This window comes from Martes martes (assembly GCF_963455335.1).
Source record: "Martes martes genome assembly, chromosome: 10".
NCBI lineage: Eukaryota > Metazoa > Chordata > Mammalia > Carnivora > Mustelidae > Martes > Martes martes.
The window spans coordinates 12,758,459-12,780,221 of NC_137898.1; the positions used below are offsets into that span (position 1 = coordinate 12,758,459).

General features: G+C 41.6%; 1 protein-coding gene across 5 annotated transcripts in view; it reads right to left on the reverse strand.

The window, feature by feature from the left end:
• Positions 1 to 13,968, reverse strand: part of CTNND1 (catenin delta 1) — a 48,613-nt gene extending 34,645 nt beyond the window's left edge. For all 5 annotated transcript variants that reach the window (XM_080816480.1, XM_080816479.1, XM_080816478.1 and 2 more), the window contains exon 1: positions 13,762 to 13,968. The gene's annotated coding sequence lies outside the window, so the exon portion shown is untranslated. The remainder of the gene's footprint in view (positions 1 to 13,761) is intronic.
• Positions 13,969 to 21,763: the final 7,795 nt, after the last annotated feature.

Genomic DNA, 21,763 nt, shown 5'->3' on the forward strand with positions numbered 1-21,763 from the left:
AAAAAGGCTGTGAAAGACTCACCCCAGAAGACTGGCCACACCCATACCAATGCTGTGGCTCCAAAAGGATGCTTGGCAGGTAGGTTCTCTGCCTCAAACTGAGCAGGTGAGACAGAAAAGCACTGCTGACTCAGAAATACAGTCACCCCAGGATGTGAGGGAAGGAAGAAGAACAGTATAGCCAACCGATTACAATTCAACATGACTTCACCAAAGGTCCTGGTTCTAATTGTATCTCTGGCTGTCTGCAGACATATTTAGAAAACCCAACCAAAGGAGTAATGAATGGGTAAGGAGAAAGTCAACAGAGGGGCCCAAGACTTAAGCTGAACACTCAGTGGTTGGAAAACCATGAGTCTGTTTTGCTATCTAACTTCCCACATACCCCTCTTTCCAAATCAAGCCCAAAGCTGAAAGAATTGGGGTGGAGGGGGGCAGAGAAAAGAATGTGACTGAAGAAGGTTTAGCTACATTCCAACTAGCCAGCATCCCACATGGTATTAAGAGTGCCTGAGAATCCAATCCCACTACATGGGAGTTGCTGGGGCTCTGCTAACATACATCCAATTCCTCCAATCCTCCACTCCCCCCACCCCCAAACACTCTGAGAAGCAGCGTAATTGAGATAGCTTGATGAAGGCACCAGCTGTTTCCACCACTCTCCCTCCCCCCAACCCCAGAGACCACAGTTCAAACTCACATCAAACACTTAATACAATTGACTGGCCAGTAGGAAGGAGAAGCCTGGACTAAAATAGCAGGAAGAGTGCCAACTGGCCCCACTTAGAAGGAATGTTTTCTTGGCTCAATTTAAAAATAAGAAACCTTTGTCACCCACTCCCTTCTGCCCAATTATATTCGCTTTTCTGCAACCTACCCCTCAGCATCAAATGGATTTCAGTTTCTTCCCTACAGCTCCTTGATCTATTTTCAAATGTCAGGGAATACAGGGGAGATATAAGGTTGAATATAAAGTAATGTCTGGGAGACTGGGGAGGCTTCCTGGACTGCAATGGCCAAACCCACCACAGGGCTCTCACATAAGAGCAAAGAGACAAGAGACCACAAAACACCTGTCTCCACATTTCAAATGAGGAAAGAAGGGAGTGAATATGATGTTCCCAGACTTGAACAATGATGGCAATCTGATTTCCCAAGGCACAGGTAGTCAGTGAAAAGTATTAACACGATCAGTCCCTCCCCCACCATATTAGAAGTTGGCCAGAGCTAGCCAAGGAGGAAGGGAGGAAGCCAACACTTCCTTTTCAGACAGGAAGTAACATTGGCCCTTCCTGTTGAGTTTTAAACAAATTGTCCAGCTGAGTTTCAATGAGAACATCCTCTCCTGAATCTGTTCCACAATTTCAAAATGGAAAGGGGAAGTGGAGATTCGGTCTAAAAGTCTCCCTCCCTCACAACAGGCGAGTCCTCCGTACCATGCTAAGTACTGGCATAACCCCCAAATCAGGCAGTGACATCTGTAATTCCTATACAATACAGCATACAGAGGTAGGAAACTTCAAATTAGTCAACTTCTCATGTCTACTACCATGAACTATTCCTCTCTACTTCTCATACTAATTTAATAACCACCCAACTGAGAAATCATAGATATGCAGCTTAACTCAAATGTTCAGGTTTTATGGTCCTCGAACCTAAATTATCAGAATCACCTGGGAAGCTTTATTAAGAAAATACAATCTCTGGTCACCTGGCTTGGCTCCATCGGAGGAGCATGTGACTCTTGATCTCAGGGTCATGAATGCAAGCTCTATGTTCAGTGCAGGGATCACTTAAATAAATAAATAAACTTTAAAAGAACAAAAACATTAAAAATACCATCTCCCAAATGTACCTCCTCATCCCCCATACCTGAATTTCTAGAGGGAATGCCCGGGAATTCATATTTTTAAAAAGCTCTCAAAATGACTAATAGTCCGCTGTTGGGAACCACTGTACTAGCCTATTCCTGACAACCCTCCGACCACCACACTCATCTAGCAAGAAGGGCACTGGTTATTAAATACTGTACCGGGCCTATTATTGTCCACCAGATAGCTCAGGTCATTATTCCAGGCTGGATTAGAGGCTGATGGAAAGCATGGATTTAAATATAAGGATAGCTGGAAAGACACAGTCCTAAATCCTATACTCTAGACTCAGAACCTAGAAAAGAATTATCTCATTTTTTAGAATCCTGAGCTGTACAACAGAGAATATCCCTATTTACAATGCAGACTGGACAACCCTGATTATTATTTTTTTTAAAGATTTTATTTATTTATTTGACAGACAGAGATCACAAGTAAGCAGAGAGGCAGGCAGAGAAAGTCAGGGGGAAGCAGGCTCCCCGCTGAGCAGAGAGCCCAAGGCAGGGCTCGATCTCAGGACCCTGAGATCATGACCTGAGCTGAAGGCAGAGGCTTACCCCACTGAGCCACTCAGGCGCCCCCAACCCTATTTTTAAAACAACTTATTTCAACCATCCTCCCAGAAACAAAGAGCTGCCAACATTTTCAAAGACTGGTTCCATATCCCATCCTAAAATACGTCCAAAGGGGGCACCTGGGTGGCTCAGTGAGTTAGAGCCTCTGCCTTCAGCTCAGGTCATGATCCCGGCATCCTGGGATCGAGCCCCACGTCGGGCACCCTGCTCAGCGGGGAGCCTGCTTCCTCCCCTCTATCTCTGCCTGCCTCTCTGCCTACTTGTGGTCTCTGTCAAATAAATAAATAAAATATTAAAAAATAAATAAATAAATAAATAAATAGAATAAAATACGTCCAAAGTCCCAAATCTAGAATTCACAATCCTAGATAATTCTGGTCCAATTAAAAATACTGATTCAAGGGTTACATCTGACTCTTACTCAAGCAAAAGTCACTTTAACTTCTAGTTTGAGTAAGAGCAAGTGAGTAGCAAAATGTTTTTAGAAGAACCATAAAGAGAAATATTTCCACAGGAAACGTGTGTCACTAAAGATTTAAGAAAGAAGAATGCCACTGAAAAACACTTTCAAGACAACTACAAGCACGGGACACCTGGGTGGCTCTGTTAACTGAGCATCCGACTCCTGGTTTCGGCTTAGGTCATGATTTCAGGGTCATGGGATCCAGCCCTACAGGGGCTCTGCACTCAGTGGGGAGTCTGCTTCTGAGATTGGCTCTCCCTCTCCCTCTGCCCCTCCCCATTCATGTGTGTGTGTGTGTGTTCTCGCCCTCTCTAAAATAAATAAATATTTTTTGAAAAGACAACTACAAACATCTATGAATATTGAAGTAATATGCACCAAGCAGTTATTTAAAGCAACTTCAAAATTAGGGGAATCTGTGATTGCCTAGAGTTTTTTCTATGCAAGATGACACAGTTACTTGACCAAAGAAGGGGATGGTAAGGAAGTAAATGTTTCCTGACTGAGGTCATCTCCCAAGGATGATATTAAGTAACAGGATGACAACTAGAGAGGTATAATTAAAGAGAAGGACAGAGGGTAATCAGGTCAAGTTGTAGGGCTAAACTCCAAACTTACAGAGAGAAAGGGAGACAGAGATTCTTTCACTGAAGGACAAGACTAGCTAAACCAGATTATCTTGAGAGGGAAAGTAAGAATGGGTGAGTCAAAACACAAGTACTCTGGAAATCAAATATCCTTTTACTTTCGCATACATGGCTGCCATAGAATATCAATCACTAAATAGTGGGTACTTATCCCTCAATCCCACCAGAGTCAACCAGGCCAAGTGGCTCAGTATATCCTTAATAACCCTTAATGCTTAAACATATATCTGGAAAAGGAAAACAGTGCAAAACAGAAATATGAATATGGTCCCTGAAGCCATTAAATACCAACGATTAGGACTTTGGGGAAGCAGGAGGCTTTTGGTCAAATGAACAAAGGAAAACCAACAGATAAATGGGGCAGGCATATTTGGTCATAAAACAAAGCAACAAATGTACTCAAAAGGAAATCATACCAGATCTAGGCTATCAGTTCTCCTGTTAGAATTGACTATGTAGGGGCACCTGGGTGGCTCAGTGGGTTAAAGCCTCTGCCTTCGGCTCAGGTCATGATCTCAGGGTCCTGGGATCGAGCCCCGCATCGGTCTCTCTGCTCAGCAGGGAGCCTGCTTCTTCCCTCTCTCTCTCTCTCTGCCTGCCTCTCTGCCTGCTTGTGATCTGTCTGTCAAGTAAGTAAGTAAAATCTTTAAAAAAAAAAAAAAAAAAAAAAAGAATTGACTATGTAGATAAGAAGGTAGAGAAATATACTTCTCTAGGGAAGAATTTTTTTTTATCTTACTTCCCAAACACATATAAGCTTATTGTAAGTAGTTCCCTACTATTATATTCTCCAAGACAAGGGTCATCAACCTATGCAAAATCTGCTACTCCGCAAATTATGTGCTGACTATACTCACACAGAACTTCTGCCATGGGACAAAGATAGAGGCCTCAACTCTTCACAGAGAACACACAAAAAATTGTTAACAGCTGCTGTCACTGGGGTCTGTATTGAGGAGGAGACACTTTTTTGCATTGTACAGTGCATGATAAGGTCCTAAATTATCCCCTCTTCCCCCAAACACATATCCATTGAACCTCAGCAAGTCTACTTCTCCCCTCATCTCTCTTGCTCACTGGTAACAATGAGCCCCAGGACCTGTGCATTTTCTACTCGTATCTACCTGACTTTACCCTAGTATCTTTTAGGTCTCTCTCAGACATATTTTAGGGGTGCCTCGGTGGCTCAGTGGGTTAAAGCCTCTGCCTTCGGCTCAGGTCATGATCTCAGGTCCTGGGATCAAGCCCCAAATGAGGCTCTCTGCTCAGCATGGAGCCAGCTTCCTCCTCTCTCTCTCTCTCTCTGCCTGCCTCTCTGCCTACTTGTGATCTGTCTGCCAAATAAATAAATAAAAATCTTCAAACATATTTTATTAAGTGAGACCTTTCCCAACCACTCTCTATATTCAAAAACTTCCCTCCTTACCCTTGCACTTCTTATTCACCGCTCTACATATTCTGCTTTATTTTTTTTTTCCAGTGGTATCACCATACTCTGGCATACCATACATTTATTTATTTATTATCTCTCTCTTTCAACTAGAATATAAACTTGGTGAGGTCTATCTGGTGTACTGGAATACTCTAGTGCATAGCATACCACAGGCTCTCAAATTTTTTATTTTTTCTAAATATTTATTTATTTGTCAAAGAGAGAAAGAGAGAGAGTACAAGGAGGGGGAATGGCAGGCAGGAAAAGCGGGCTCCCAGCTGCGCAAGGAGCCCGATGTGGGACCCGATGTGGGACTCCATCCTAGGACCCTGGGATCATGACCTGAGCCAAAAGGCAGCCACTTTATCGACTGAGTCACCCAGGTGTCCCTCAAATTTCTTTTAAATGAATGAAGATGTTTCACTTTGCCAATGAAAACAAAATGTTAAATTTTAGAAAAATAGCTTTGTTCATTTTTCTTTCTATACTTTCGTTTTGCACACAAAGGTTTATTCAATACATCTTGTCAGGAGATTTAAAAGATAACTCTTGTATTGTTACAACTAAATATTTGGAGTAAAGAAATCCTGCCCCTCTCCCGCCAAAAGATTTCTAGCAATAAAGTTCTATACCAAGAGAGTGACATTTATATGTGCAAAACAATTCAATTTTCTTTTTTAAAGATTTTATTTATTTATTTGACAGAGAGAGAGAGTGAGAGAGGCACCACAAGCAAGAGAAGCAGGAGAGGGAGAAGCTGGCTTCCCACTGAACAAGGGAGCCCGGTGCGGCGCTGGATCCCAGGACTCTGGGATCATGATCTGAGCTGAAGGCAGATAAACGACCTGAACCACCCAGGTGCCCCTTTAATTTTAAGATTTTCTAGTTTTCTAATTTTAAGATTTATCTAGAAACTAGATAATCTAGTTTCTAGATTTTAATTTTAAGATTTTCTAGATTTTCAAAGCTACAACCCCAAGAAGAGTCACATGCTCCACCAACTGAGCCAGGCAGGTGCCCCAGCAATTCCCTCTTTCAATTAATATGTTGGGCTACATATTGTCTTCTGAGTCTTATGAATGGTTGCAAAACAGTTATTTTCACATGTATATAAGAGCTCATGTACAGTAGTAAGATAACAGGATGGGACAAAGAAAGAATGCTGTCATGTTTTCTTAACATGGCCTAAGAAGGCAATTTTTAAAAATAAAAATAGGAAAGAGTGAAAATATTCTTGTTTACTGTTGGGAGCTCTCTTTCTGAAAGATCTGTGATGATACTAATTTTAGAAATGCACTTAACAACATCTTTGACTTCCATTTAATGTAACTTTCTATACTTTTTTTCTAATTGTGATCTTAGGCCCATCAGCTGGGGTCTCTTGTGGCCTGACCTTCAGCAGGGTACACATTCAAATGACCAACTCTGTCCTGGTTTACAAAGTAGTCAATGGAGAACAGAACAGCAGAGAAGTTACAGAACTTCCCCCTTCCAACACAGAAAGAGTGGAAACAAATCAGATTGGCACTAATTTCTCCTTTAAAACAGGCTACTCTATTTTAAAAGTGTGCTGAATATACACCAGCTACTTTGTTTCAAGGAAATTCACTTCACTTGCAAAGAAATGGAAACTGTAGGTGCTTTGATAAAAGTATTGAAAAGTTGACCCAGTTTCCATAACAATGTCTTATGTCCTCAACCATCAGAATATATTTTGGTTCCTTAAAATATAAGCTTCCTAAAACAAAAATCTTTTCATGCCACAAAGCACTCTATCAATGTGCTACTGCATTCCAAAACAGAACAACACAGGAAGCACACACACAAAACTGGTAATTTACTCTTGGAAAAGTACAATTCTTTTGCTCCACTGTCAAGTGACCCAAAGTGAGTAGTTAATTAGTAAATGTGGATGAGATATGAGAATCAAAAAGATAAGTAATCTCAATTACTAGATCTTCTTGAATCACAATTTATCTTAAATCTAGATCTAACTGAAATAAACCAGAAGCAGCATCCTAGTACTTGTACCTTTAGCACAAAAGTACAATTTATTCTACGATAAGAATCAGAAACTTCTTCCATATTAAGTGTTAGCAAGGCAAAGCAATGCCCATGAAGACTACCAACCTCAAGGAGAAAAGATAGGGGACACCAGAGATCAGGAAAACAAACAAAAAGGAGAAAATGTAGAAGAATCAGTAGACGAAATGTGGGTTAAAAAAATGTAAAGAGCTGGGTGGGGAGTTATGATAGGAAGCTATGGAGTGTCAAGAGAAATTAGTTTAAATACTTTCTCAGAACACTGGTTTCGTGGGTAAGTTAGTATGACAAGAAGGAAGACCTTCACCTAGAAGAAACCTAGAAGTTTCCAGGCGAGGCTGCATCTAACACATATACATTTCCCACAGGCCACAGTTTGCCTTTTCCACATACAAGGACAGACCTCTTTCTTAGAAGCACACTTCTCACAGGAAGCACTGATGAACTCAAAATTTCTACATGCCCCAGTTTTACAAATGTCCATAAATAAGGACTGAAAATAGAGAGTGATGTTTCCTGAACATAAAAGAGGGAAGTTTATTTCAAGAAAGGGGATAGTAAAAGCCTGCCTTCATTTTTATGTAGTTTCCTGTACAACCATTCATAGCTGGGTATTATTCTAGAAAATCCTGATTGGAAAACACTTCAAGGTAAAATGTCAAAAATAATAAGCCCAAACAAACCTTTTCCAGTCCATTTTCTGCAAAATTAAAGAAAGTTTACCCTTGGATGCTAGAGTTCTATCTCTTGTAGATGGAAAAGATGGGAGAGGGGCACCTGGGTTGGTCAGTGGTAAGTGTCTGCCTTCGGCTCAGGTCATGATCTCAGGGTCCTGTGATGGAGCCCTACCTCAGGCTCCTTGTTTAGTGGGGAGCCTGCTTCTCCCTCTGCCTCTGTTCCCTCTGCCTCTGCTCCTCCTCCCCACAACCTGTGCACACGCACTCGAAAATAAATAAATAAAATCTTTAAAAAAAAAAAAAAAAAAAGGTAGAAACCTGTATGGCTGCTTGTCCCTAAAGTCTCCAAGTCTCTGAAGAAATTACCATTAAGATATTCAAGCTCTGCGGGGCGCCTGTGTGGCTCAAGTCATGATCTCAGTGTCCTGGGATCGAGCCCCACATGGGGTTCTCTGCTCAGCAGGGAGCCTGTTTCCTCCTCTCTCTCTGCCTGCCTCTCTGCCTACTTGTGATCTCTGTCTGTCAAGTAAATAAATAAAATCTTTAAAAAACAAAAAAAGATATTCAAGCTCTGCAATCTGTTTTTCTTCTCCCAGTAATGCTCACTTTACTTTATTAAAAGTTATCCATCTCTATATTTTGGACAACCCTGCCCAAATAACTCCCCAGACTTGCCTATTATTAGACACTTTTTCCCCTGTTAAAAAAAAAAGTTAGCTTGGGGTGCCTGGCTGGCTCAGTTTGTAGAGCATGCAAGATATCCCGGGGCTGTTAAGTTCAAGACCCACGGTAGGCATAAAGATTACTTAAAAATAAAATCTTAGAGGCACCTGGGTGGTGCAGTCAGTTAAGCAACATACTCTTGGTTTCGGCTCAGGTTGTGATCTCAGGAATCTGAGATGGAGCCCTGCATCGGGCTCCCCACTCAACGTGGAGTCTGCTTAAGACATCCTCTCCCACCGCCCCTCCCCGCTGTGTGCATGCTCCCTCTCTCAAGTACATAAATGAATCCTTAAAACTAAATAAATAAAATCTTTAAAAAAAAAAAAGCTTACTCATGGGAATAAATAAATAAAATAAATAAATGGGAAGCCCACTTATTCCCTAATACAAACATCTATACCAGAGAACATCAGGTTTTAAGAGACCTTAAAGGGTCTTTAGTCCAAAAGACAAAAGATACTTGAATTCATTTAAAGCACCCATTCTAACAGCAAAAACTTACAAGGCATTAACCATGAGCACCATTTTTACATATATTAAATCACTTAAGCATCATGACAATTCTATGAGATGGATAATATTGTCCTCATTTTACCAGCAGAGATCAAGGCTTAAGAGCAGTTTAAACAATCCACCCAAGGCTATGCACTAGTAGGTGGCTGAGCAAGAGTGGATCCTAGTGGACTAGCTCAGGGATCCATGCTGATAACCACTATGCTACAGTGCCTTGCCTCTCCAGGTCTGTGGAACTCTTAGACTGGAAATTCTGTTCAGTCAGCATATTGATAAAAAAATACAGAATAATAAAGCATTTGAGGCAAAAGGTCAACCATGGGTGTCTAAGTGACTGAAGGATACATAGCAGTTCTTGTGCTATTCTTGGAACTTTCCTCTAAGTTTGAAATTTTTTTCAAAACCAAAAGTTTGAAGTTGCTTTTATCATACAACAGGATATCTTTTCCAAAAGTGATGACCAAATTACCTTTTGGCCAGAAAAGAAGGCTTTAAGAAAATGATCCTTATAATGTCCCCACTAAATGCCTGATCTAAATTGCCCACACCACTCCAGTCAGACTGAAGGACTCACTGGAGAGGAAATGGCCCTAAAAATGGGGAACACTGTCCCTGAACCACAACAGTAAATGTGGGCTCTATTCTCAATGCTTAATATTTAATAACCAATGACATGTAATCCCAAATATGGGGTGGGGGAGCACATTTACTCCCCAAAATACATTATACAATATAACCAAATACCAATCTATCCATACACTTACTTCCCCCTTGCTAGTTCTAACCAGAATATCAGTTCTTCCCACCTTACTATGTTGCTGCCAGGCTGTATCAATGCTCTCTATTGGAAACCTTGCAGGCTGCTGCATTTAGGGAGAGCGATTCCTATTTCAGCTTTATGATCCTGGCATTTGAATCCTTGTGCAATGGAAGAGAACATGAAATCATATACTGATAACCTATGCATCATTATTTTAGGCAAGCGCCTTGTTACTATCACTCTAAATTACCCTTGAAAATTAATTTGGGTTCTCAAATTCATAAACTGCCCAATACATTTTGTGAACAAAATCTCCCGAAGTTTCATGGCAGAAGCACTAATTAAAAAAAATACAATGATATCCGAACATACTTTCTTTAGAATACTGATAGTCAAAACTATCATCCCAAGCTTTTTATGGTTTTATTAACTAGTATAAAAACCACTCACTTCCAACATGTCTGAAAGCAATACTTTCCTGTTGCTGCCCTAGTAAGTTCGAGGTAAGCAGTGCCTCTCCCCTAGGCAATGGTTGTACTTAAGGTTTCAGGGGTTGAAGTTTACAGCTGCCTAAATTATGAAATGTTAGGACCCTTACTTTTTATACTATTCTTTGGACATCCTGCCCAGAAAAGAAACAGAATCTTGTTTTTAATTAAAATTTTAAAACTTCGATTATCTCCAGAAACCTTACTTAAAAATGAGAGGAAATGTGTAAAAGGTCGCAACTACAAACTACAGAAGTTTCTAAATCACAATGTGATTTCATTAATCTAGGCTGTATTGCTTCCTATCTCAACTTCCTTTCAGCCTTCCCCACAAGTCCCTCAGTGATTCCTATCGAGTGCTTTATTTAACTAAGGCTTACTGACACCTTGGTATACACCAGACACTGAGATAGGTGCTAAGAGGACACAGAAGTAACACAGCATCTACACTCAAGCAGCTCACAGTCTAGAGGGAAAGACAAAAATAAGTAGACGATTTTAACACCGTGTGATAAACATTATTTGAGCTACTGCTATAAGCCTCTCCCTGCAAGTTGGCAAGATCATTCCAAAATTGTCTGGAAGAAGAAATTTCACTGATAATCAAAGTTGGAGGCATTTCCGGTAAGTTTAAGAAGTCAGGACAGCAACGATGAGCACATGGGAAGATCCCTGTTTTAGAGTGAGATAATAACCATTCTAACATATTCAGCTCCCTATGGATTTATGGAAAATGGATTTTTTACATATATTATCCCAACATGCAGGGGGTTGGAAATCTAAGTGGGGACTGGCCCTCTGCAAAATTAAACACTTCTGCCTCTAGCAAGGGCTCATTTTAGTTCTGGTTCTTGTTTCTGTTCTCTTTGGAGAATGGTAGTACATTAGTGGCTAAGTCCATGGACTTTGCAGTCAGTCAGACCAGGATTTAATCCCGGCCTTAGTCATTTACACGCAGTGAAATTTTCAGCAAACCTCAGCTTCTCTGAGGCTCACATTCCTTAAAAAACTGTTGTGGGAAATTAAGTAAATAGTTTATGCAAAATGCTTACCATGCAGTAAAAAAACAAGGGGGTGGGGAGAAAGGGCTGGAAGTAACAGGGGACCATCAGATACTAAAATAGAAAGCAATAAATTATACAGAGCTAATCATTTTGCTATTCCAATTGTATAGTGATCTATGCGTAATTTATTTGCATCCATCCTGTCTCACCCATCCCTAGAGAGCAACCATAAACCTAAGGCTGGATTGCAATTACTCGGAGCTCTTTTTTTGTTTTTTAAATCTCAAATAATCCCAATTTTTACACTCAGAGAACATAGCCTTGCCCCTCTGACTCTCCATAATTTGGAACCCTAAGAAAGGTGCTATAACTCTAACCACCCAAAGAGACACCCACCTGGAATACACAGACCGTACCTTAGTCGTATAACAAAGAAACCAACAGTATATAGGAACCGAACAAAAAAAAAAAAGGAAAATCTGCACAACTCATACTTGTCATTTTTTAGCCAAAAACCAAAATGAGGAGCAAAACAGAAAATAAAAGATGTACTTATTTGGACCCCTTGTATTTCCTGAAAGAACTAGTAGAGGTGAGGTAAGAGACAAATCTTCCATCTTATCAACCAAAATGCTCTATAGTACACACCAATCAAAACAAAGCCTCAGTCATGGAAATAGTCCTGGACGCTAGTTACTAGGATGCTCACTGTAGCTACACAAAGCCCAGTATTTAAAGCTGGAACCAAATCACCACCACTCAGTCATCCAGAACCTATTTTCAAACTGCCTTTGTACTCCTTCTTCAGATTCCCTCATCCCTCCCCCTAAAGGTTGAGTGGGAAACCGACACTCTGGCAGCAACATGACCAACCCTCCAAAGATCCACCAAGAAACCTCCCCTCGGCTGGAGTCAAAGCAGAGAAATGTTTGAAAGAAAATTCAGAAAATATTAAATGAGAACTACAGCCCAACAGACTGTACACATTCTTTTTCCTTTCTTTTTAACTGCACTTGCTATAATTATGAGATCCAGACATCAAGATTTTACCGTAGCCCTCGCACAGATTATATTAAAAGAAGGAACAAAGTTGTTTCCTCTGAAGCCACAACCTCACAAGGATGAAATCATCTTTCAAGAAATACTCTCATTCTGGTAAAGAAATTCAAGGAAGAGTTGTGGTCTAAAAAGAATGGGGGGAGAGCACAAAACCAGAGGATTTTTAAAGATACATACCAGTTTAAAGCTAAAGAGCTGCTTTTATCTATTAAGGCCCATCTTGTTACAATCAGGGCAGTATCTATTCCAGCTATAATTTTCAGACCGATTCGCATTTTCAAAGACAGAAAGAAGGGACACTCAGTTTTCAGCTACTGGTGAGTTGGCTATATAATTATCTACAAACAGTATTTTTCCAAGAATGTATTTGCAAAAACAAAATCAAAACAAATCTTAAGATTAAATATATGAAAGCAGTCATGGGCCTTCAGCTCTTACAGATTTCTGACTTCACGGCAAATATATCAAATAAAAAAACTCAGCTCCAAAAAACAACTTTCAGTTGGCTTAAAAATAAGAATTGCTGTTGTGCTTTCTTAAATACATTCTAAACACTAAAGTTTGCATTGAGTGCTTTCTCTTAGCCTCATCTTATTAAATCCACGGCCCTTTCAAGGGGCACAAAGCTAAAAATATTTCCAGGTGTGTTGCCACTTTATTCAGGTGAACTGAAAAAGCATGATTAGAATTTCCTTATCCCTCGAAGCATTTAACCAAACCTTATGATACTTGCAAACTGAACCTACACCTCCACAAATCTCTGCCGTCAAAGATAGTCTGAGGAAGAAAGGAATGGCAGTTTGTTTAACATGGATCCATTTGTTTTCTTTTATAAAGCAAAGCAGGGAGGCTAGGTCTAGCAGGAGAATGAGGCTCCCACCCACCGCACCTGGAAAAGTAAAAGAGGGATCCACCCAGGAACAGCAGAGCTGAAACTGATCTGGGCCGTTCAAACTCTCTGGAGGAAAAAAACACCACCATTTAAAACTGCGAAGCTCCCTACAACTTTCCACTTCCACAAATCTAATGATAATGGGGGGAAAAAAAGTTTTGAAACATATGAAGAACCATCTGTATAACTAGCTTCCGACCCGGACAAATTCCTTTCCCAACCCACACGCAACATGCCAAAATACCGAACTTTCGGTTTGGGCTCTGAAAATAGAAATCTGTTAGCTTAAAACCAGAAAAAATATAAAATCAGAGAACACACCAAAATGTAAATTTACATGTAAATGTAAATTTGCTCTCACCCCTCTGAATCTATTCATCTCTATATTAGAGAGACCTAGAAGTTTGTTTCTGGGTCTTGAATATTTTACTTTCTAATATAATACCCAAATTTCCCAAAGTAAGTAGAAAGAAAAAATAATTGCTTAAAAGTCACCCGTCAGCAGAGCAGATTCTCTCGTTTTTAACTTCCCTCTGGTTACCGTAAGACAAAAATTCGACTTGGCTTCTCCTCCTTTACCCGTCTGTACACACATTTTTTAAAAAGGCACACACCTCAAATGTGGACTTCTAAAAACCAGTCCTTTAAGAAAGAAACCCAAGGCTTCGTCAGTGTGCTGAGAAAGACAAATCCAGCAAGGTACTTGATTTTTGACCACCTCTTCCTCCTTTCAGGATCTTTCCTGCTCTTCTTTCTCTCTCTCTCTCCCTCTCTCTCAGTTTCTCTCTCTCTCTCTCTTTTTTTTTTTCTCTCGGATCCAACACCTAAAATGGAAGTTGCACCCAGCCAAAGGCTAGGGAGCCTGGGTGGTGACAAACTGATCTGGCAGCCCTACCCCCTCGCTTTCCTAAGTGATGTCAGCCCCTGAGAACTTCCAATAGGAACCAGGCATAAATCAGGGAGCTGATTTTATCCAATAGGAAACTTTATTATAGGAAATTAAAAAAATAAAAAGGAGAGCGAGAGGAGGAGAGAAAGAGACAGGGGGAAGTTTTATATATATATTTATATTTAAAGTGGAGACTACACAATCTCTGAGGAATTGCTGCAGAGCTCCGGGGTGGGGGGAGGGACAAGGGCTTTTCAGGATGGCACGCCTAAGCTTCAGTTCTCTTCTGTGGTGGGGTTCTTGCTCTCTTTTCCTTCATTTCCGGGTAGGGAAATAGAAGAAGAGCTGATTTTATTTGCCTGCTGCTATTTGGTTTGTTGCTTTCAACCCCAAGGCATTTTCCCAAAAGAAGACAGGAAGGGAAGGAGAGAAAAACCCTAGAAATAGAGCTATTATGTATTGATTAGGGTGGTAGGGAATATCTGAGGTAAACTCTCAATTTCATTGTTTTCATTTAACTGCATAAGAGCTAATGAGAAGAAAATAAATTCCTGGACTTGTTAACAGTTTTTAGAGCCTATATGTATATTTCAACTAGAAGGAAGCTGAATCCACTAGGCTGTTGAGGAAAATCACTGTCTTCCCACTTGTCCCCAAATCAAAATAATGCGGGTTTGAGGGGGGAGAATAAATGGAATTCAATAAGCAAGCAATATATTTAGAGGCATTCACAGCGTGTGTAAGAAAAAACAAGTCTCCTGTTAAGAAAATACAGTTTCTTCGAATACTTGAAGCTTAAGATGCTCTAGTTCCTACATTCTCTTTTTACTTTTAACCTAAGAGGAGGATTATATGAGTATTCTTTTCCTCAGTTAAGAATTATCCTTAATATGTTCTTACACTGTTATGCCATGAAAGACAGAGACTGGATTTTTTTTTTTTAACAGGCTTAACAAAGACTAGTATTTTATGGTCATTTGGTGGTTACTAAACAAAGATGATAATGATGTATTTAAAATTTCCTTTTTCTTTCTTACTGAAAAGCCTAAATTCTATCCTGCTAGACTGCTGCCAAATGAATCTTCATAAAGTTTTCATAATCCAGAGTAATGGTTAAGAGCATAAATTCTGCACTCAAACTGCCTGGCTACAAACCTTCCTCCTCTGCAAGAACACTTAAGTAAATGTATTACTATGTGACTTTGGACAAATTATATAACCTCTCTGAGTCTGTTTCCTTAACTGTAAAATGGGGATAATAACTATATCTCTCTCACAGGACTGCTGAGAATTAAAACACACATAAAGTTATTAAAACGTACTACATTTGGTCATAAACTAAGAATGAGTTATTATCACCAGTATCAACCTTGTCCCCAAACCTTCAGTGGCTCACCAATGCCCCATAATAGCAAACAATAACAGAGCATCTATCATATGAAAGGCATTTTGCACTCATTATCTCTAAGTTCTAAAACAACACCATGGAGATAGTACTACCATCATCTCACAAATGACGAAATCAAAGTTCAACAAGGTGAAGAAACTTGCCTGAGATCATCCAGCTAAGAAGCGAACCCCTCATCCATCTGACTCCAAAACCCATGCTCTATCCATCACTTTACACTGTGGTCAGGATAAAGGCCAAGTTCCTCATCTGCTTTCAAGGTGTTACATTTGTTCACTCAATACACTAAAGTCACACATATTAACTATAATCTGACCTTTCCTTATCTATCTAAACCGGAATTCCACTTCTCCTCTGTTATGTGCCCTTCCAATTAAGCTGAACCAGGCATTATCCACCCCCTCATATTCTGTCTACAGTCTCACAGACCCTCATATTTGATCTCAAGTGGCCAAAAAAAGGACTTCTCTCAAAAAGGCATCAAAGCACTTGTTTGGTGGGCTTTAAACAAACCAGACTGGAAAAATAAATACATTTAACAGAGAAATAACAACCTTTCGCTCAAATTATCTACGAATCTTCTGCTACTATCTTCTCACGTCTTACTTTTTTTAAGACTTTATTTATTTGAGAGAGAGAGAGAGTGTGTGCGCCTGAGCTGGAGTAAGGGACAGAGGGAGAGAGTGAAGCAGACTCCCCGCTGAGCAGGAAGCCCAAGGCCGGGTTCAATCCCAGAACCCTGAGATCATGACCTGAGCTGAAGGCAGACACTTAACCAACTGAGCCACCCAGCATCCCTCTTATCACATCTTCTACTCTACTCTCCATTTAGTATTCCTGATCCTTCATAGCAAATTCAGAAGCCAAAGATGATTGCCAAAAGAAAACCACCAGCACAAGAAATGTTTGAGGGGGAAAAAAACATTTCTTGATTCATTGGTTCCTAGATCAGAGCAGTATTCTAGAATATTCTATGATCTTCTAGCGATAGATTGATCTCGTTTTCCTCACATCATCACTAAAAACTTGCAAGTATTTTGCCTTCCTTTTGTGTGTGCTTTCCTGTCTCCTCACCAGAAGACAAGCTCTATGAAGATATAAAAGGGTCTCTCTAGTTCAAGATATATCCCCAGAGCTCAGCGTAAAATCTCTCATTTAGCAACAGATGGATGAGTAAATGAAGTCACTTGGCTTACCAGTTATGTAATCCTGGGTAAGGCATTTTATATTAGTGAATTTGTAGATAACATTTGAAATAAAATTATATACAAATCAAAAAAGATAACTCAGGGGGCAGCCTGGCTGGCTCCGTTGGTAAAGCATGTGTCTCTTAATCCTGGGGTCACGATTTCAGGCCCCACATTGGGTGTAGAGCCTATTAAAAAAAAAAAAAAGATAACAGTGGTGAAAAACTTGTTAAAAGTTAAATCTACCTGGAACAGCTGTCTCCAAATAAAGCATCACAAAGATTAATACTCAATGGAAAAACTGTTTACACTCAGGTGACCCGAAGTAAAAAGACAGTTCCACTTGGGTTATTTTGAGCACCTCCTATAAGCCAGGTACTTTTCTAGATAATGAGTAGACAAGAACCCTGCTCTCAGAAAGCTTACATTCTAGTGGAGGGAGAAAGAAGATTTAAAAAATAAGATGTCAGATGGAATACTAAGTAGAAATTTAAAACAGACCGATAAGAATGACTTGTGGCTTGTGCAACACTGGGTGTCAAGGACAACCTCTCCAGAGAGTTTGGCATTTAAGTTGAAATCTGAATGGGAAGAAGCAGCCAACTATGAGAACATATGAACAACGGTAACTACTAACGCCAAAGCCCTCAAGGATGAAGCTGAAACCTGGTGGATCCAGCAGAGTGTCAAAATGAGGAGGTAGTGACAGAAATATGAAGGATTTTACAGGTTAGAGGAAGTTTTGATTAACTTACTCTCAGTAGAGGGAAGCCCGTGAGCATTTTCAACAGTAGAATGACATGATCTCGGATTTTGAAAAGATCTGCTGGCTTATGCGACGAATGGAATAAAGAGGGCAAGGGTGAGAGCAAGGAAATTAGTTTGAAGGTCAAGCTGCTGTAATACCGAGCTGACTACAATGGTAGCAGTAAAAATAGAGAGAAGTCAATGGATTGAGGATATGTTTAGACATACATGGTTGGTTTTTATTTCAGGGTTTTTTTTCTTTCCTTTGTTTTCTTTCTTTCTTTTTGTTTTGTTTTTAGTGCATTGAATATTACATTCAGTGCTTGATTTTAGAACTCTCAAAGTGTAATTCTCCCCCCCACCACAGCCATCTCCACTTAACAAACAGAGAAGAATGGGAATCTATAGTAAAAGATTAGGGAAGAGCTGGGAAATAATTTTGTATTCAAAATAGAAATATTAAAAATAAGTTAGTTAGATAAAAAATTTTTTAAATATTAAAATTATTATGTAGGGCTGAATGCTGTGCTGTCTCTACTTCTAAAATAGCTAAAACCATAAATGCCAAGGAGAAGAAACAACAACAAAAAATCAACTCCAAAAAGCACTGGCTAGACATACAAAGGAAGACAAAATATTTTTACTCGTTTCTACCCTCTGGTGGCTACACATTACCATGGAACGTTTGTCATTTTTAAAGCTCTGGGTAGGATGGCTGTTCACCATTCCCTTTAGAAATTCTACTGTCACAAGATATATTTAAATGGTGTTGGATTAAAAAAAAGAAGAAGAAATGAAGAAGTGAGTCCTCTCTATTTCTTGAAAATTAACCTAATCATAATAACAAATTCATGAGGGGATATAATATTTCTATTTTTCTTTCTTTCTTTCTTTTTTTTTTTTAAGATTTCATTTATTTATTTGACAGAGAGAGACACAGTGAGAGACGGAACACAAGCAGGGGGAGTGGGAGAGGGAGAAGCAGTCTTCCTGCTGAGCAGGGAGCCCTATGCAGGGATCCCAGCACCCTGGGATCACGACCTGAGCCGAAGGCAGATGCTTAGCGAATGAGCCACCTGGGCACCCCAATATTTCTGTTTTTCTTATAAGTCCACAGGATCACTTCTACTAGTACTTCACCTGCTCACTCAAGTCTTTTTTTTTTTTTTAAGATTTTATTTATTTATTTGACAGAGGTTATAAGTAGGCAGAGAGGCAGGCAGAGAGAGAGGAGGAAGCAGCCTCCCTGCCGAGCAAAGAGCCCATCGCAGGGCTCAATCCCAGAACCCTGGGATCATGACCCAAGCCGAAGGCAGAGGCTTTAACCCACTGAGCCACCCAGGTGCCCCTCAAGTCTTGATTCCACAGCAAGATGTCATAAACAAACATTGTTCTGCCTTGTCTTTTTTTTTTTTTTTTTTTTTTGGCTTACTTGCTTGTGTGTGTCCTTCTGCTAAGTTTTATATCCTTTCACCAGTTGCTTCCTCTTCAAAACATAACTGCAACCAAAAATGTGTTCTGTTCCTCGAACTTTTTTCCATCTTGAGAGCAGGCCTCAAACTAGGAAAATATTACCTGACTTGGAAATGCACCCCACCCCCATATTTCAGTCAACCTTCCCAAATCCCTTAAAAATATTTAATTATATATAATTGATAATTATGGTATAATTGACATACTCAACTCCTTTTTGAAAAGGTGTTAGGTATCAATAGAGACGTGTTTGAGCGCACGGTACTACTCACCTCTCCACACTCTTGTCTGTTCCTTTGCAGGGCATCTCCACGATCTGCTTCCAGCTGGCCTCAGTGAACGCTGCTCTGGTTTTCACCACACTCTGTCAGCAGTGGCTTTGGAGTCAGCCATCTTCGTCTAGAGCTGGACTTCGCAGAGCATCTAAACGAAACCAGGCCCCAGGACTAACACACACACACGAGTAAGAACCGCTGTTCAGATTTATAACGCGCGTTGGCATTCTTTCTAAATGTTGAATCTTGAAATCATTGAATTTTTTAAAATTTATTTGAGAGAGAGAGAGAGCGAGCGAGCATGAAAAGAGAGAGGTCAGGGGCGCCTGCGTGGCTCAGTGGGTTAAAGCCTCTGCCTTTGGCTCAGGTCATGATCCCATGGTTCTGGGATCAAGCCCCGCATCGGTCTCTCTGCTCAGCGGGGAGCCTGCTTCCCCCCCCCACCCCCCCATCCTCGCCTTTCTACCTATTTGTGATCTCTGTCTGTCAAATAAATTTTTTAAAAATCTTTAAAAAGAAAAAGGAAAGGAAAGAGAGAGGTCAGCGGGAGAAGCAGACTCCTTACTGAGCAGGGAGCCCAATGTGGGACTCGATGATCCCAGGACTCCAAGATCATGACCTGAGCCGAAGGCATTCGCTTAACCAACTGAGCCACCCAGGCACCGGAAATCATTTATTATTATTATTTTTTTTTAATTTCACCCCTGAACACAACTGTTTCTAGTCAGGAAGTGCGCTAAGTCACCTCTGGAAGGACACCGGAGGCCACTCCACACGGGAGGTTCAACAACCCCCTTGGTTGCCCCAGTCCTCCGAGATTTCACGCGGAGTGGAATCTGTGAAAAGCCTGAATTCAGGCACTCCAGCCTAAAGACCTCATTCCTGGAAATCCCTGGACTAAGAGAGCAGAGGGACCTGATCAAGGTGCGAGGAGAGCCCTCCACCGGCTTTTTCCTCCACGAAGCCTGGTGCCATCTCACAGGGCCAGGGCCGTTTATCCACAGCCTCTTCAGGGGGAAGACAGAGGTGTCCTGCAACCGCCTTGGAGCCTGCCCTACTGGGGCATCCTGACTCTCTTGTCACTGAGATTTCGTCGAGTCGAGGGAGAAGACGGCCTCTATAAGGATCCCTCCCGAGCAGGCTCTTCCCACCAACCTCTCGCGGCCCGACCATCTTACCTTGGCTTAGCCCTCAAGTCCCTCGAGACTTAGCCTCCCGCCCAAAGTGCTCCTCTCCCTGTGATTGGTCGTCCGAGGAGCCTTCGGCCAATGGGGATGACGTATTCAGGCAGACGTCAGACCGAGGGCTGGGGGAGGAGGAAGGACGTCGGGCCCACAACGCGCCCTGCGCGAGGACGGCGGGGCGGCGCGAGGTGTGTGGCGCGGGCCGCGTGGCCTCAGGTCCTCGCTGTCACCACGCCCCGGTGCAGGAGGGTGGCGGGGCCCGCAGCGGTACGAAGGCAACAGGGGGTGGCTGCAAAGCCCGTGCGGCTGGGCGTGGTGGTGACGGTGAGCCCTGAATTCGGGCCTCGGGGAACCCCACGCTCCATTCCCAGAAATCTTCGCGCCGAGAGTTCTCTCTTCAAAGGAGTTGGGCCAGGGCGGCCAGAGCGTGCGGGACGCCCAGCCTTGCAGGGCCTTTCCTGAAGCCCAGCTTTCTCCGCCAACCCCGATTCCTCAGTTCTGGACAGGGAGAGGAACCCTCAGGTCATTGGCCCACGTGAGCTGCTTTGCTAAACCTTCCCGCGCAAGGCTGGACTTTGGGAGGAAGCAAGGCAGGCTGGACAGAGGACCCAAGCACAGAGACGTCGGCGAGCGCAACTCCAACTGCAGAGCTCTTCCAGGTTGGGTCTGGGGGCAAGGCCGGGTGCTGGTGGGTTGGAAAGCCTCCCCAGAGCCTCTGTTTGGGATCTTGCAAGAGCAGCCACCCTCCGCCCCCATTTCTCTGGCTGAAATGGAAATTGAGCCTACCCCTTCTTAATTAACCCTTCCACTCTTTTCTTTCCTAATAGTTTGACGGGAACTGTTCAGATCCTCGGTGCCACCTGACAGAAAACTGCATACCAAGGAAGGAACACCAGCTGTTCCTTCCTGTGCAGTGAGTGTGGGGGGTTCAGTGCAAAAAAGCTGGCAATGGAGTAAGCCTGAATTCAGAATATCCAGCTTGTATCAGGAAGGGTAGAATGCTTAATTATGCCTTCTCCATTGTTAGCCCGTCGATTAACCAGACTGACAAACCCAAAGGCTAGAATCTTTGCCAATTTCCAGGCCGTATTAGGCTCGCTTTGGTCAAGAACATCTGAAGCAAGGGTGGCAGTGTCCTTATTTCTGTGAGAGATTTTCCCAAGTTCAGCACCCGCTTTTCTTTACTGTGCACCCTCTGCTGGTTAGCATGATAGAGCGAGCTCAAAGAAAAGAAGGTGTGTACAACTTCTAGAGAATTTTCTATTCAATGTTGTTTCTTTAAAAGTGTTAAACTGAGGTTTATACCTGTGGAACTCAGAAGTGTGTTGCTCAGGGAGAATATGAGTTGTCAGCACCGTAGGCGTTGAGTCTCAGTGGTGATGTGAATGAAGAAGGCTTGAGGATAACAACAATAGCTACCATTTTAGAAGTGATAGTTATTATGTGTCAGGCA